Source organism: Mirounga leonina, unplaced genomic scaffold (assembly GCF_011800145.1).
Source record: "Mirounga leonina isolate KUSES-001 unplaced genomic scaffold, KU_Mleo_1.0 Mir_454, whole genome shotgun sequence".
Taxonomy (NCBI): domain Eukaryota; kingdom Metazoa; phylum Chordata; class Mammalia; order Carnivora; family Phocidae; genus Mirounga; species Mirounga leonina.
Genome location: NW_023270763.1, coordinates 7,852,093 through 7,869,610, shown reverse-complemented (window position 1 = coordinate 7,869,610; position 17,518 = coordinate 7,852,093). Strand labels below are relative to the sequence as shown.

Genomic DNA, 17,518 nt, shown 5'->3' with positions numbered 1-17,518 from the left:
CCGCCTTTTATTCTTTTAACTCCCAGTTTCGCAGTGAAGTCTGATGACTGCCTCTGGAATCCCACTCATGACTTTGAAGGGGACACTTCTCGGGACTCAGGCGGGTGTGATGTTGGCTCGTGCGACCCGGAGGTCCCTTCCCTGCCTGGCTCGTCAGCCCTTTGCAGCATGAAGAGATGCTGAACTGTATCTTTTAAACTGTTAATGAGCTGAATTCCAGGAGTCGATTTGCTAAACTCTGCTTGGTCGTGAGCTGTTACTGTCTCTGCACTGCTGGATTTGAATAGTTAATCTTTTATTCTGGAGGTTTCCCCTTGAGTCCCTTAGAGCTCTGACTCGGAACCAGCTTGGTGGCCACAGGGGTAGGGTAAGTTTCAGTCCTGAGCCTGTGGGAGGCAGAGGCCCGAGACTTTGATTTCTCGGGCTTATTTCTCTCCATCCGGAGTCCAGACAGACAAGCTTCCTTGCTGCCCCGCCCCCGGGAGCCCAGGGGTGGATTCTTCCTGTCTCCTCTTTCACTAAGCCCCAGATCTAAGTGTCTTCGGGTATGGAAGGCCCCAGCCCCACCCCACCCCGTTCTGACTCAGATGTAAACCTTGGTCCCAATTTCCCGAGACCCGTGTCCCCCCACCCCACCGCACCTGCCATGGGTGACCCAGCATCAACAGAACTGTCCTCTTCCTTAGGTGACCTGAGCTCCTGGAGTTTGAGGGGGGCCCAGTGCCTGGACAGGTCCTGCAGGTCCCCACTCTTGTTCCCTGCCCTGGAGGGGAGGCAGAGAAGGGGTTGGGGGCTTCATGCCCTGCTCTCTTCTGCCAGCCAGCCAGCCAGCCAGCCAGCCGATCCAAGTACAGGGCAGGAGCGCCGGTACTTTCACAATGATCTAGTGTGGGGAGGTCATGTGCACCTAGACGATGAAGAGATGCCCAGTGTGTGATGTCCCATTGTGGGTTCACACCGTTACTGAGCATGAACAAGGGCTCCTGATCCTTGGCCACAGCCAATCCCTTGGGCCCAAAGTTCTTTACACAGCATATATATGTATAATATTTATATATATATATATACACATATTCACAAAATAAGGGGTGTGTGTGTGTGTGTCCCTAAGGATCTTTTCAGCTCTGACGTCCAAGCTCTGCATGGGCATGATGAGTCTGATGCTGAGATCACACACACACACACACACACACACACACACACACACACCCATCATGGTAGTCTCTTAAGCCTTCCCTATAGGACATTCCAGGCTGATACTTGACTCAAAAGCCAGGAGGTGGATCGCCCCTCCATCAGGCCTCAGGGTCCAGCGGCACAGGAGGGTCTAGAGGAGATGAGCAGCACCGATGCCCAGCTCTGGGAGGCAGGCTTGAGGCTGTATGTGAAGGGGGCAGACAGGCTTTCAGCATCAGCTCCCAATGGCAATTCCCCAGAGGGAACTGACCCGGGAAGGTTCCAGAACATAGAATCCTTCCTAAGGAAAGTGAAGCACTCATCACTGCCCAATATTTGGAGCCGTAGTTAGTAGATGACCTCACCGATGGACATTCAACGAGCACTGTCCTGGGCATTCGAGATTCCGGGAGGGATAGGTAGGGAGACTGAGGTACAGAGGACAACTTAGTAAGATGTCACACAGCTAGTAAGATGGCTACAACCCCAAATGTGCCTGATAAACTCAGACTCGAATCCAGATAGAGCCCCTTCGGGACACGATCATCCCTAGAAAGCCACGTCAGAAGCTGGGAATTTGCTCTGGGAGTTCGCTTTGCGGCCATCACACTGAGCGCCCAGGAGTCCCGGCCCTGAAATGGGGTCTAGTCCTACCACTCACACACCCCCAAACGCCCCCCGCCATGGGATTCACCTAAGTGGGCTTCATTTTTCCAAGTTGAAGCCTTCTGAAGGTTTCCGGGGCCTAGAGAGGTCCCTGCCCACCTAGAGCCGCCTGTTGCCTTGGACTCAGATGAGACCCTTATGTCAAGAAGTGAGATGCTCAGTACTTCTGAGTCACCTCCTGTGGCCAGCTAAGAAGAGCCCCCCGGGGCTGTGACAGACCAGGAAGCCACACACTGTGCTGCTGGGGGCTCCCAGCTCCATCCCAGTTTGGGGTCCCCGGGGGACTAGGAGGAAGCCATCGCCCTGATGCTCTGCCCAGTTTCAGCACCACTCGTGTACAGGGAGCCAGGTTTACCCAGGAGAAGCCAGGCCTCGAACCCGCTCTTCCTGGTCTCAGCCAGTGTTCCTTCCCGCACCCACCCTGCCTCCCCAGCTGGACAGTCAGCGCCGCCACCCTGGTGGACCCGCCGTCTCGGTGTAGGATGCAGCCCCTCAGGGGGTTGGCGCCTGCCAGTGTGATGACCTGAGGAGGGGCGGAAGCCTCAGGAAGCATCTCTGAGTGCGAGGCTTCCGTCTCCAGCATCCCCCTGGGAAGGGCTGCCTCCATGACTTCTTGGAGGTGCCTTGAGCCCCAGCTGGGCTCTGGCTACCGGGCCTGAAGAGATGCCGATGCCCAGTGGCTGGAGCCCTTGAGGCCCGTAAAGGGAGGGAGTATCAGTCTGGCCCATCCTGGGAGGTGCATGAGGTCTGGCAGCAGGCCAGCATCTCGGCCTCCATTGCCTTGAATGTGGAACATCTGAAGTTGGCAGGGGAGAGGAGAGGAGGGGAGGACAGAGAGACCAACCTCCCACACCCCTCCCTCTGCAAGGGTAAAGGGCGCTGGGCCACTAAAGCAATCGGGGGCTGGCGGGGAGTGGAGGGGAAGAACCACACACCGAGGCCAAGAACAGAGAAGCACTCAGGATAAGACGTCTCATCTCATTGGAAAAGCAGGAGAGAATTCGAAACGTATCACCCAGCCACACGGGCCTGACTGGGGGGTGTGGGGCTCGGCAGCTGTGCAAAGGCCAGAGGACAGACCGAGGGGGGACAGGAACAAAGCTCAGGATGCTTCTCCTTCTACCTTTTCTACATCGACCTTTCCATCGTGCATTTATTCAGCAAATGTTCACGGTGCCCTGCTGAGCGCTAGGGCTACGACAAGCTCCTGGGCCTAGGGAGCGTCGAGTCTGCTGATGGAGACCTGGGGTCACCAGACAGCTACCGTGGTGTCCCGTGTGCTACAGTGGGGGGAGTGACATGCGATTTGGGGAACAGAGAGAGGAGCTTCGAATGCAGATGTGGTTGGTTGGTGGAGGATCCCAGAGCAGGAGCGAGCAGATGTAGATGGCAGGGAAGCTGGTCAGGTGGGGGGGCCTGCCCGTACGTGGAAAGACCCTGTGCATGGAGAGAGCTCAGCACATTCCAGGCCAGGGTAGCTAGAACATGGGCCTCCAACTCTTCATGCTCGGCCCTGCGAGCCTGCTAAGGTGCCTGGTCTTTATCCTCAGAGTGGCAGAAGCTAATGAACAATTTTAAGAAGGGAATAAGAAGCAAAAGAGGCTTTGCCCCAAAGCTCATGATTCTAGAACCTTCCCTCGCAAGGGCTCCTTCAAGGCCGTGAGAGAAACTTGGGCAAGTGTTCACCTGCTCGCAGGTTTTTAGAAATGAAAAGTATCCCACATTTTCTTTTTAATTTAAAAGCCTTTCAAGTTGGATGAGCATCAGAACCCAGGAACTGGGATGTGCCCCCAGATAATGAGGTCAGACTCGGTGGTTAGAAGGCGCTCCCAGCATAAGAGGTACCAGACCAAGAGCAAACCATAGTGGAAACCATGAACTTAGGCTGATTATGTGTCAGTGTGGGTCACCGACAGAGTGTAAGGCACCACTCTGGTGGGGGTGTGGATACTGGGGAAGCTCCATTCGGTTTTGCTGTGAACCTAAAACCGCTCTAAAAAATAAAGTCTTAAAAAACCATTGCAGTTGGAAGGTGCTTGTGGGCTGAGTGTGGGAGGTGGATGGGGTCCATTTTCACAGAGGAGGATCTTGTCCATCTTTTCGGGACACATAGTAGGCTCTTGGCACGCACTGGGTGTCCTGACAAAGCTTGCCGATGAAGGACAACGTGCCCCTTCCCTTTGGGGAAACCTTTCCCAGCCCTAGATTTAGGTGGATACCGAATGCCAAGGACATTTCCTACAGAGAAGAAGGTTCCTACTGCGGCTGATGACCATGACACCTCCCACCTGACCCCGTGGGACAGTGCTACCGCATGCAGGGAGCTGGTGACAGAGCCGGGCCTGGAAAGACCAATGGCATCTAATATTCAGTCTGACATCATCTGGCTGCAGTTCCCAGAGACTAAAATTAGGTTGAGGAAATTTAGGATGTGGCTTCAGATTTCCAAAAAAAAAAAAAAACAAAACAGGGGTGAGGGCCAGAAAACGGATCATAAAAGAATTTTTGTGACTCAGTTCCAGCTAGGGGAAACAGACATGAGCTCCGCTGATGGGAAGAGGCAGAGGAATCTTCTATTCCTTCCCTGTAAAGGGGGACCCAAGTTCCCAAGCACGCTCCCACTGGTGGAGGGGGGGTTCCCGGGTTAGCCCCATTTCACCACCGGACCAGAGAGATGCCAGGCCTTATTCAAGGTCAGCCGGAAGCTGGCTGAGCTCCACTCTGAGCCCATCTCCTCAGCACCCTGCTCTGCTCTGCCCCCCAATAGCATTTGGTTTCTTCCCCATTTATGAGGTGGTCCAAGGGGGTCTGCTGCTCTGTCCGAATTAAATGTGTGTATCCCCAAGGCCCACCTGAAAAAGGTCTGGGCCACTTTGGTGGACAGACAAATGCCTGAGACTTCGAAAATCGACCCCTACCCTCATGTGAAATGGGGCCCACTGAGGATTAGGGAATCCCTCCTCATTTTATCACCTGATCTGAAAGACTCTTCGTGAGAGCTCAGGGAACCCCCAAAAGGTTTTCAGTCTCTGCACCCTTGGAAGCTGCCAGCACAGTTATCTGTGCCTGGGCAAGTTCAAGGAGAAACTGTCTGAAGCTTCAGCCAATTCTCAGGGTAGGAGATGCACGCCCCCTGAAATGTTAACACTGTTGCCTGATGTCCAGTTCAGTCCCTCCTTTTACAGATGAGGAACTGGGGAGGGGATGCTGATAGCAGCAGGTGGAAAGCAGGAGCCAGTGGGGGGGGGGACGGAGGGGGGAGGAAGAGAGCAGAGCAGAAAACGCAAGGAAAGCCAAGGGTAAGTGAAGGAATGAAAAACGGAACTGGGCAAACCATCACAAGTGTCAACCATCAGATACAAATGGGGCTTGAGGTTTTCTGGAAGACGAAGCAAAGAATCACATCTCTAGGATCGAAACCAGCAGCTGCTGGAGAAAATTGAACTTGCGGTGTTGGCAAAGATGTGAGACGTTCCTTCGGGGGCCTCCCCGAAAGGGGGTGAGTGCGGAGGTGGTGAGGTCCCCAACCTCTCCCAGCGGAGATCCACATCAGCCCTTAAGGAAACTGTCCCAGGGCCTCCCGGGGTGAGCTTGGGCAAGGCTGGGCCCTTACCGGTCCTGTGGGCCATTCTTCTGCCTGCTCACCTGGCTATGGTGAGAATTACCGGAGCAAGGTCGCAGGAACCCCACCACACCCACACTAAGCCAGACCCAGAGTTAGCAGGTGCTCTATACGGAGGTGAGTTTTCTTCCTTGATAAGAAAGGAAAAGGACAGGTTACCATCAAGCATTGTGGGCATCTTAGGGCTTGAATATTCTGGCATCTTTAGGACTGCAGTAATCCTAGTGCACCTCCCCCCCCCACCCCGCCCAACAGAAATGTAATCCTGGCAACACAGCAGGGACTTGGGCCCAATTTGGGGACTTCATTTCCAACTTATTGGGCAAATTCTTTTTGAGTTGCACAAGAAGGTGTACGGGAAGACTAGCATCCCCCCTGAGAAATGCAGGTTCTAAGTCCAACTCCCACATAAGGGCTGTGGGGGGAGAATGAGCTGCAGGACACTGTGTCGACCCTCAAGGTTTTCCGTAGCTAAACCAAAGAGAAAGGGAAATGCGCCCCTGCAGAAGCCAAAGAAGGATCGGCAGGAAGTGGGGGTGAGGAAGAGACGATCTCCAACTGGAAAAGCCAACTCAGAGCTGGCCACTCATGGCAATTACAACTCAGAACATGGAGCCTCTGAGACTCCTGTGCAGTCCCACTCAGGGACTGGGGTTCAAAAAAAAAAAAAAAAAGAGTTGAAAACAAGTACTCAGACAACAAGATGTACCCACATGCTCTCTGTTTACCTCAAGAGCCAAAGGGTGGAAACAGCCCAAGCATCTTGGTCTGAAATGGGGCCACTTCCAGTTTGATATGTAAATCCCTCAGTCCCAGGCTTCCATCCCCTTTCTTCTTCTTTTTTCAAGATTTTATTTATTTATTTATTTATTTGAGAGAGAGAGCATGAGTCGGGGGAGGAGCAGAGGGAGAAGCAGACTCCGCACTGAGCACAGAGCTCATGACCCTGAGATCATGACCTGAGCCAAATTCAAGAGTCAGACGCTTAACCAACTGAGCCACCCAGGCGCCCCAATCTCCTCTCAAAAATGGTAACTGCCAACCTCACTAGGGAATTCCTGCCCCCCAGCTGCTTCTCTGTGGGGCGGATGTACAGCTTTTCTCACTAGCTGTCTGCACTCAAGCCCGAAGCAGATGGGATATTAGCGTGATGAAGTTGAGGCTCAGAGAAGTTAGCGACTCCCCCAGGGCCACACAGTGGGCTACAGAGCTGGGACTTGAACGCAGGCCTCTGATCCTCGGGCTGGTGTGATGACCAATGCCCATTCCGCTTCTATCCTCCCAGGGTACAATCCCATGGCTCCCAGGGGAATGGCTGTCACACCAAGCAAAGACTCAGAGGGCAAAGCCCTGAGAACCACCTTTCCCACTGCACCTGCTTTGTAGCTCTGGGACTTCAGGTCTTGTCCCGCCCCAACCCTCCCCCACCCCCCCATCACATTCCCAGTCCTAGGACTTCAGGGCAGGAGTCAGCTGCCCTCAGACCAGCATGCTTCCCCACCTTTTCTTGCAATCAGTCAAGCCAAGCTGGAATCCTGGATCCACCCCATACAGGCCTATGGGCCGTGAGCAAGTTTCTTAACCCTGTGTCCTCAGGGTCCTCTTTTCTAAAATGGGAATGTGGGAATAAAGTTGATGCTCCTGTGAGTGTTTAACAGAGGAGCCCCATGAGGGGCTCACCGTAGTGGTCAATTCATGCTAGTTGTTAATATTCACTTTCCCCCCTTTAGCTCCTTTTGTAAAAGGGCTAACCTACCAAATAAATGACATTTACTAAGGGACATTTAATTTATTTTACCATTTTGAACTGAGATCCCATTTAAAGGCTACTTGGCTTAAAATCAGTATTAAATAGCAAAATGCTCAAAATGAGTCAAGGTGAATTTCAGGACAAGCTTTGGGAAGTTCAGGGGACTGAAGATTCAGACCCAAATCCAACCTCATTCCTGCTGGCAGGGAGCCCAGAGACATCTAAGGGACTAGGACAGCTTTTGTTAGAGCCGTGTCTGAGGGTCACCCAGGGACTGGGGAGCCTGGAGGTATGATGAGATTTTGACCAATCAAAGAGGCAGAACGGGGTGGGAGAGAGACATTTCTCAGCAGGGAGAATGCATGCCAAAAGACAGAAGTGAGAAAGAAGAATAATAAAAGAAAAATACTAATATAGTATGTCTGTGTGCAAGCCCTATTTTAAACATATTACAAGTATTAACTCATTAAATCCTCACAACAACCCAGTGAGGGTCTTAGTATTATGCCCATTTTACAGATGAGGAAACTGATTGGATGCATCTCCCCAAGTCCACATTCTTAACTGCCATGCCTCAAATAGCTCGGTATCATTGGAGGGTAAGATCTGGGTGGGGATAAAGGATGGAAGACATGAGGGCTCTCAGGATCTCTCATGCCACGAGATGTTTGGACTCAGGACACTGTACGTGCACAACCCTAGGGGGCGCCATCACTGCCCAGACATCATAGATTGGTAGGTTTATTACACCCATTTTCCAGCAGATGGCAGTCAAGAGCCTTGAGGAAGGGGCACCTCTTCCTAATCCACACAAAGACACAGAACACACACTAGTGGGATGTCGTTTTGGCTTATATCCAGAAAGGTCTGAAAGGGGGAAGGGAATGTTTAGTTTCCATTTTGGACAGGAGGCGGCTGGGGTGGTCCAGGTGATTGGCGAGTGAGGTCTAAACTAAGAAATGGGCATGGGCCAGGGAGGAGGGGATGGGTTCGAGGGCTGGGGAGACAGAAGTACCCACAGGACTTGGGGATCCCCAGAACTGGGGTGGCAGGGGAGAAGAGAGCGCTGGGACTTTGAGGTTTCTGGCTTCATCAGCTGATAGAGTGTGGCCCATCACTGAGCAAGGAGAGTCAGCAGAGGTTCTAGAGGGTGGTGATGAGTTGGCTTGGATTTGCAGGGGGTGAGGGGAGTGCAGGGATCTAAGAGGGACCGGCCAGAGGGTGGCTGGTCATACAGGGATGAATCTCGGCACGTGACCCATCAATCCGGAATGCCAGCACGCTCACTGGGAACCCTATAACAGTCCTATAATGGTCCAGGCTATCCTGCAGAGCTATTGCGAGAAACCCGGGAGGGCGTGAGATCTTCCTGTGGTCTTGGAGCAAATGAGGTGAAGCCAGGAAGCCCTTCCATCCCACCACCGTGGGACTCTGAGTCACCGGCCCCCTCTTGTGCGAAAATGATCCTTAAATATACTGTCCCTGGGCGCTACAAGAGCTCGCTGACTAATGAAAAGGAGTTCTTAGTTCTGGGAACGAACGGAGTCCTGACACCCCGGGAACACTGCAGCTGGGCACAAGGAAGAAAGAGATACGGGATCCCACAGCCTGGAGACAGTCGACATGGGGCTGGCACCAAGGACCCATCTCCAGCTCCTGGACCAGCCAAGCGGCCCACCCATGGCCTGGGGGCCCCTCCTCCAGCCGGAGCTGCTGTCCGAGGAGGCCTGGCGGGCACGTCTGGCCCAGGACCCGTTTGGTTTCTGCTAAGAGGCCCCCACCAACTCTTTGATTAGCAGCCAAGATGTGCTTCTTTCCAAGTCAAAAATAAAATAAAGCCTGTTACAAAGTGATTCCCTCTTCTCTGGCTCATTTTAATGTGGTTTGCAGCCTTGGTTTATTGCGAGCAGCCCTGCAGACAGCAAACACATGCTTGCAATATGCCTGTCAGTCGGGACGGGACTCCAGGAGGTGGCCGGGCCCGCAACCGTCGAGTCCCGCAGGAAGGAAGTCAAAGGCAAGTCTCTGAGGATCACGCAATCGGTGACTTCAAACACTTGTCCGAAAGGCTCTGAGTGGGTCTGCTTTGACCCTGTGTCCGTTCCCTCTACAGAACCAAGGCGGAGAGGCAGGGGAGGGGCAGGGCTGGAGAATTCGAGGAGTGAGGGAGGTGGAGGGTGGAGGGTGGAGGGTATGGCTTCTCCTGTCCCAGGGTTTTCGGAAGTGGAACAAGGCGGGGGAGGCGACCAGGAGACCGAGGGTCTAGCCTGTGTCACCTTCAGCATGTGCCGATTCCAGCCCTGGGCTGCCGAGCCTCAGTTTCCCCATCTAGAGGAGAAAGCCTTTGGCCCGGATGTCAGAAGATGACTTCCAACTCCGACGTTCTCTGCTTTCTCTGGGTGGGGACAGTGGGGCAGGGCTGGCGGGATGGCCCAACGCCTGACTGGACTTGTGGGATCTTTGCAATTAGGTGGAGTCAAGAGGATGCTTTAAATGTCGTGGGGCCATCCCAGGGTGCTGTCCGACTCTGCCTCAACATCCCCCACCAACAAAAGGTCCAAGGTCCGCTGCCTCTCTGGAAATTGCCTCGGGGGCACCTCTACTTCTTCATCCCTTGGTGCCAAGTATGCTCACTAGTCCTCCCCCAGGGACCCTGGCTCCTTCCCCACCCGCGACAGCCCTTTAGATGTCTGCAGAGCATGGCCAAGTCTCCCCTGAATCCATGCCCTTGGCTCAACACCCCTGCTCTGCAGCCTCCACCTGCGGGGCCTGGGGCCCAGGCCTGGCTATCTTCGGCAGGCTGGTGCAGGCAAGACCCCATTCTGCTGACCGGCCCCCTAACAGAGACATCTAGAGGAGGGAACGCCGTTTCTCGAGCAGGTTCTCATGGATGTTCTCATTCCCTCCTTGCGGCCTCTCCTGTTCTATGATCATGTGACTTTGCCCAAAGTCGCCTGCCTGGCAGGTCACTTACTTTCTCCCGGCCTGCCCTTCCTCACATACAAACTGGCGTGCACGGGCGCGCACACACATACACACACGGTATTCACACGCTGCAGGCAGGGATGACAGCGGTCCAAGCCCCAGCTGGAGCCCGAGAATCTGGATAATGAGGACCTGGGCTCCGGCGCTTGGTGGCAGGGGACTGTGGGCAAGTCAGTGAATTCCTCGGGGCTTGGGGGCCTCACATGTGTCATGAGCCAAGTAAAAAAAAAAAAAAAATCATACAACCCTCTCTGTGCTGCCAGCCCTTCGGAGCCCTGGAGAAGGACCAGAGAAGCAGCCAAGGAGAGCCGTCTGGTGAATCACAGACCCCAGCACCCATGTCCCTTCTCAGCAGCGGAAAGGGCATCACCCCAACAGACCGAATGCGGCAGAAACCCCCCGAGTCAGGAAGAGCATTGATGGGGAGGGGGCAGGGCTTTGATCCCTAAATCCCAGAGTGTGAGGAAGGGTCAGCTTGTGGCAAAGAGGGGGCGCTGGCTTACCCAGGACAGCGAGCCCAGGGGTCTGCAGGAGACAGAGAGTGGCCATGGCTCCCCACCGCCTTGGCTGGCGGCGGACAGGAGGGGTTAGCTGGCCCCTTGAGCACGGTCCCCTTCCCGCAAAGCCCCGTAAATGGCACACAACAGTGAGGCAGGAAGTGGAAGAGCCACTGTGGTCCAAACAATGTCGAGAGAGGGCTTTGTCGAGAGAGGGCTGTAGCACCCGCCTCTCTCAGGAGGAGACACGCTGCACCCCCTTCCCCAGCCCAGCTCCTTGAACAGGGGCCACCTCAACTGCTCTCAGCCCTGACTGGAGCCCCTGATTTCGGGCTGAAGGACAAGAGTCGTCATTGCTGGCTTTGAGGTTCCCTTCTTAGGGTTCTTTGTTTCATTAGCGCCTTTGCTACTCCAGGTGGGGGAGCCCCACAGATCCAGTTCTAGGGCCCCAGGATGAAACCCCATCACGGATGCGAGAAGAAATAATGAGAAAGCTGTATAACGGGAAGGCCCACCTGGCCCCGGCCCGCCTGGCCCCGGCCTTGTCCTCCAGTGGGCAAACTAAGACAGTTCTGGGGGTGCGGGGAGGCAGGCAGGGCCCTGGGGAGCCACAGAAGGCACTGGGGCAATTCACCTTGGGGTGGGAGGAGGGGAAGGAAGAGGCATGTCTGTCCTGGGGCCCTTCTGGGGACAACTGCCCCCGGAGGGAGGGAGTGCCCATCCCTAGAAGTACCCAAGAGGGGGTGGACAGCCACCTGGGGGGCACGCCAAGGGGAGGGCTGGTTCACCAAGAACTCGTGGGCTGAGCCGCCCACCCACAGCCCACAGTCGCTCACAAAGCTCAGGTACACACCTAAGCCCATGTGCACACACTCATGCACACATGCACACCACCAAGAGTCTGAGCACCACTGCGACAAGACTCTGTAGTGAGCACTGTAGGGATGACCCCAGTGACCCTTTTGACAAAACAGATCACGTGGCTGAGCTGGGGATCTGGGCCTGGGCAGACAGAGAGTGACAAGGGTCAACAAGAGCGGCAACTCCTACAGAGAGCCTGGCTTCCATCTGGACAGACCAAGGAAGGGTAGGCATCCTGGAGGAGGTGTCTGTGAGTTGAGAAAAAAGGGTGGAAGATTGTGGACTTGAGATGGGCCACCTCCAGGGGGGCGTCACCTCTGAGCTTGCGGTCCCTCCCAGCCCCGCCCCACCCCACCCCTGCAGAGGCAGGGAGCCCCTCCAGACACAGACCCAGGCGGCAGGGGGAGCTGGAACAGGGCCGGGCAGGGGGCTGGGTGTGGGTCTCCAGGCCAACAACCCTTGTGGCCACCACCCCATTTCCTCCCTAATCCTGCAGGTTTATTTCAGTTGGCAGATTCCTAAGCAATATTTAACAGCCTCGTTTAGATTAGCGGGACAATTTTATTTTTAATAAGAATAAAAATAAAACACCTCCAAATATGAGGCCCAACTCCTACAGTCAGAAGCCGATTCTAGGGAAGCTGAGGGCCCCACCCCAGAGGTCTGGAGCTCAGACTGTTGGACCCATGTCTGCAGGTGGTTGGCTTACGCCAGGGATATTAAAGACAACTGTAGCTCAGAGAGGGACCAAACACCCAAAAGGAGCTCCCTGCACGTCTGTGATCATAGGGTTTGCTGTCAAAAGACCCCCTTCCTCCCCAGATCAGGGGTTTCTGCACGAGGCCAGGCTCTTCGGGCCTCAGTATGACCTGGGGAATATACCACCAGCCCACGAGGCCCGGCTCCATGCTCACCGGGCCACCTTTCTATGGGGTTCTGGGTCGCTGGTACCCAAGTCCTGGCACGTCTGTTAGGGAGACCCTCGGTGGTGATTTTTATGCATTCCTCCTCAAACATGCCAACTCCCACTGGAGCTCTGAGATCCTCTGAGACTCAGCCTCTCTGAGCTTCCGTTATGTTATCTGTCAGTAGGGATAACAATCGTAATATTATATCTATTATTATGATGTTGTTGTATATTATATAAGTGCATATTACGTATTAATACTAAATGTAATAGAATGTCACGTCGCATAACATAACAAGGCCTGCTTCATGGAATTGCTGGGAGGGCTCGGGAAGAAAATCTGCACAGCGTTCACTCGGGGCCCAGCAGAGAGAAAGCGTTCGCGAACCGAGGTTATCATTTCCATTATGAATCAGGATGCTCAGCTGGGAGTTTCCACCGAAGCACTGAGCTGTCGAACTCCAAAGTGGATTTAGAAACAAGCCATCGTGCAGAAAGATCAAAGTGGGGGACCAAGGACAACTTGCCCCATCAAAGATAATAAAAGGGTTGAGAGGCTTTTCGAAGGTTTATTCGAAGAGCAAGGGGCGTGCTGTGGGACTCGGCGGCCTGCCTGGCCAGCCTGGAGAGCGGGCTTTAAGGGATGGCTGTGGGGTCACTCGTAGAGCCTAAAGGGAGTTCCCTGCAAGGACACGGTACAGGAGGCTGTGGGGTGACTTTTGCTCTGGAAATCCAGGAGGTGGGAGGTCGGCTGGCTGGCTGCTTTGGTGGTGGAACTAAGAATCGAAGGATCGGCCTGCGTGCTCTCGGAGCTTTTCGGAGCAGAGAACGTGTGGCCGAGTGCCCTGGACCAGATACGGGAGGTGCCCGCAGTGAGCTGGTTGGGGCAGCACCTCGGCTCCCACCCATCACGGAGGAACAGACCTCAGCAGAAGTCCGAGGTGGCCTCCATATTCCTGGAGGTTGAAAGAGGCGGAAGCAACTGCTGGAAGGCGTACATTCACCCTGGGGCTTGGGGTGGGGGAAGTGTCCCTCACCAGGCACGGCAGCCCCAAGAGCTTCTGGAATGCGTGTAGGACGAGTGGCCACCCTCCTGCTCTTCCGGCTTGGCCTCCACCCCAGACCCCGGTTTCAGCCTCGCAGAGATGGGGGGCTGGAGTGGCGAAGGGGCAGAGAAGGCGAGAATGCCCCCCCCCCATCAGAACGGTCAGCCCGCGGCAGGCCCCAACTGGGGAAGGGGGCAGATTTCGCTTTCAATCAGGTTGGGAGTTCTGATGATGATGTAGAAGCAGACATGTCTGGTTAATGAAAGGGACTGAGTTTGTGACTGTAACTGACGGTCAAACTTTCTGTTACCTACCGAAGGGTCAGAAAAGTCATGGGGAGGCCCAATTTCTGCTCAAGAGCGGGGTAAGACTCCCTGCTTGAGTACGTTTTAAAGGGAACGTAGGTGACAGTAACGTGACCACATCGGCAGGGTCTGCCATTATCTGTCATGTGACCAGGTGGGTACGTGACCCAGCCGGGCCAATCACAATCCTTCCCTGTGAGTTTTTTTCCTTCTCCAGCATCAGGAAGAACCCCTTTTCCTCTTGGGCCTCGAGAAGTAAGGCTGTGCTCTGTGCTGGGGGGAGAGGCTCCTCCGAGGGAATGAACGGGGCACACATCAGGGCAAGACGTGAAGATGAGGGACAGAGAGATCTGGGAGGAGGGTGGGGGGGCAGGAGGGGCGACTCCCTGGTTCCTATTCATCTCGAGGCCAGCTCTAACCAAACTTTTTGCAGTTTGGTGGTGGGACTCTCCTGGAGTGCTTGAGGCTCCTATCTCTCACAGCTGAAGGCATACAGAGAAATTCAGGAAAGCAGGGAGGTGGCCTCCCTCCTACAGGTGCCTGGCTGTCGCTAGAACCTTCCCTGCTAGTGGGGAGCCAAAGGTCAGCTTCCCACCATGACAATCACACCAGTGCTGGGGACCCTCATCAAAATTCTGTTTGGCATAGGGCTCGTCAGCCTGTATTTATTTCATAAATATGATGTCATTTTGTCCTTCTGACAACCCTGTGAGCAAAGCATGATTACTTCCATTTTACAAATGAGAAGGTGACGTGATTTGCCCATGTCTCACCCACCGCTGGGAACTGTCATCATTCAGACTTGAACCCAGGTTGGCCTGCATCCCTGTTTCCTCCTCCCCCAAAGCTGCCTCAGTGGGTAGCCCCCTTCCCTAGTCCTGGGGTCACATCAGCAGTTCTAAGGAAGGGCACTAGACTCAGTGATCTGTCTGGTCCCCCAAGTGCCAACCCTGACCAAATCCTCCTTAGTCTCTGAACCTCATCTGCAAAGATCATCCAGCCCTGCCTTCTCCTAGGCCAGGTGGAACACAAGCCGGCATATGGGGAGCTGTGAAGCCCTGCCTCATTCCCTGTGACCTCAGGGGCGGGATGACAGACACGTGTGTCGGCTCCAACGAAGAACAGACTTCAGGGGCGCCTGGGTGGCTCAGTTGGTTAAGCAACTGCCTTCGGCTCAGGTCATGATCCTGGAGTCCCAGGATCAAGTCCCGCATCAGGCTCCCTGCTCGGCAGGGAGTCTGCTTCTCCCTCTGACCCTCCCCCTTCTCATGTGCTCTCTCTCTCTCTCTCTCATTCTCTCTCTCAAATAAATAAAATCTTAAAAAAAAAAAAAAAAAAGAACAGACTTCAAGCAAAATTGACCCAGACCAACGTATGAAACAATCAAGCTTCCTTGAATCTGGCTGGGGCTCCTTGATGGTCTCTCTACTCACCTCTCAGCCGCGTGTGGCATGAGGTCACCTTTCATGATGTCTGGTCCCATTGTGTTCATGCATTCATTCACTCACTCATTCATTCGTTCGTTCTCCAGGTATTTTTTGAGTAACAGGATACAGCAAGGAGCTGTACTCATTTGGTTCCATTCATTACCAGCTAGATGAACTTGGCCAAATTCATCAAGACAAAGCCCTAGGGGGATCTACATTCCAGCAGAGAAAAGTAATTAGCATAATAGATAAGCCAGTTAGGTAGTAGGGTAAGTGCCATGGGGAGAAATAAAGCAGAGGAAAAGAATAGGCAAAGTGGGAGGCAAGGTGCAGGGGCCACCCCATTAGAAAGCCCAATAGGAGAGTGTCTCTGTTGGAGGAGACAGTAAGTGCAAAGGCCCTGCAGTGGAGAGAGAAGGGGGCTTCGGCAGAGTTAGCCAGGGAGGCAGGGGGAGGCCAACAGTTGCCCTATTCAGCGGTTGCCCCCCCCAGGTAGGCAGAAGCCAAGTTGGGGAAAAGCCCCCACACACCTGAGAACAGATCACCATTCTGGGAGGCAGACATCCCCCAGCGCATTTCTGGGGCAAGGAAGAAGGAGTCTGGGGAGGGGTCAGGAGCCCCCATCTGTCCCCACTCAATCTGTGACTCAGACCCCAGACGGTCACCATCAATCTTCCCTGGATGGCCATAAGGACATAGAGATCACAGCTCTGGACCCAAAGTCCCGGGTCAGCCACTGGCCCTGCATCCACACAGAGAGGGGCTGGGGACTCGCACGGGCAACACCTCCCCCGACCTCCCCCTCCCCAGTCTGGCCTTCCCAGGAAGGAGCATACCTCTGCTCCCCCAATCTGGAAAGCATTGAGGCTGAATGGCTCCATTTCAAGTGCAATTATTACAAACCCTTCAGGGAATGTGAGTTCCAAAATGAAATCTCTCTGTCAAAACTTTCATTAATGCGCAGTTGCTGTGCAGGGATCGGCTTACACCCGTGCCTGAGAGTGCTCCATGGAGACCAGATTCTCGGGGTGCAGCCCGTAGGGGAGCCTCAGCCTCCCTCAAGTTTGCAAACCCCAAAGAATCTGTCTCCAGCCCGTGTCTCCAAAAACAAAAACAAAAACCGAGAGACTTTGTCGTGGGAACACGTCCACTCGGATTTCTCCAAAGCCAGTGACAAACACGGCAAGGGACACACTACCGCACGCTGGATCATGAGAGTTCGCTCTGAACTCAAACCAGCATCCTGAAAAACTCGGAGGTGCAGCATCTCAAGCAGGCCCTACATGCTGCCTATAAGGAAACCAGGCCTCGAGACCCGGGATGCTTGCCCAAGGCTCGCCACACTCCCCACCCCCAGGACTGCTGCACCCACACCTGGATCACATCTCAATCACGCCACGGCAACTCTGATGACCCCCAGGGTAGGGTGTCCAGGGAGGCACCAAGGAACCCAGCAAGGGAGGCAGCCGTGGGTTTAGTTTTCCTAGAAGGCAAACGAAGCGCCTTAGTTTGGGGAAAATTCCTGGACCAGAAGCCCCAGGATCCCCCTCCCACCAGTCCACGTTGCTCTTCTCAGATAGATGCAGGGTATGAGGGAAACAGCAGAGCAGTGACCCCCACTCTCCCTGGATCCCCTCCCCCCCCGAAATCCTCCTCCTGGCATACCAGGAAGGTCTTCCTGAAACAAGATCTAAACTCTGCTTGCTTCCCTGTTCACTGACCTTCAATGGCTCCCCATTGCCAAGAGGACCAAGGTCAAGTCAGCCTGGGCGGGCAGCATCACCGTGTCCAGCCCTGTGAGCCCCACTCCCACCCAAGCGCCCATGCTCCAGAGCATGCCAACAACCACTAGCTTCTCCCTGAACTGGCCCCCGTGCCTTTGCATTTGCTGTTCGCCCTACAATCTTCAAGCATTCAGCATTCACAGGGTCTGATGAAGAGATTTTACGTAGACAGCTTAGTGGCTCAGGGCACAGGTTATTAGGTTCAAGTCCCAACCCAGGCACATACGAGCTGGGTGAGCACAGGCAAACTCTCCAACTTCTGTCCACTTTGAGAGACGAATTTTCTCCTCTACAGAATGATCCCCATCTCTCATGATTTCAGGGATTCAATGAAGATTAAATGCTTATAAAGCGCTCAGCCCAGTGCCTGGTTCACAAGCTGCCCAGCACAGGATAGCCAAAATAAGATGAATACAAAAAAAGGATGAACCCACGGCTCCCTGAGCCACAGGTCATGGGGCTCTAGACACCGGGAGTGCAGAGCAGGGGTGA

At 54.4% G+C, this 17,518-nt stretch overlaps 1 protein-coding gene across 2 annotated transcripts in view; it reads right to left on the bottom strand.

The window, feature by feature from the left end:
• COL26A1 (collagen type XXVI alpha 1 chain) overlaps positions 1-17,518 on the bottom strand; it is a 142,655-nt gene that overhangs the window by 37,031 nt on the left and 88,106 nt on the right. The gene's annotated exons all lie outside the window — the stretch shown is intronic.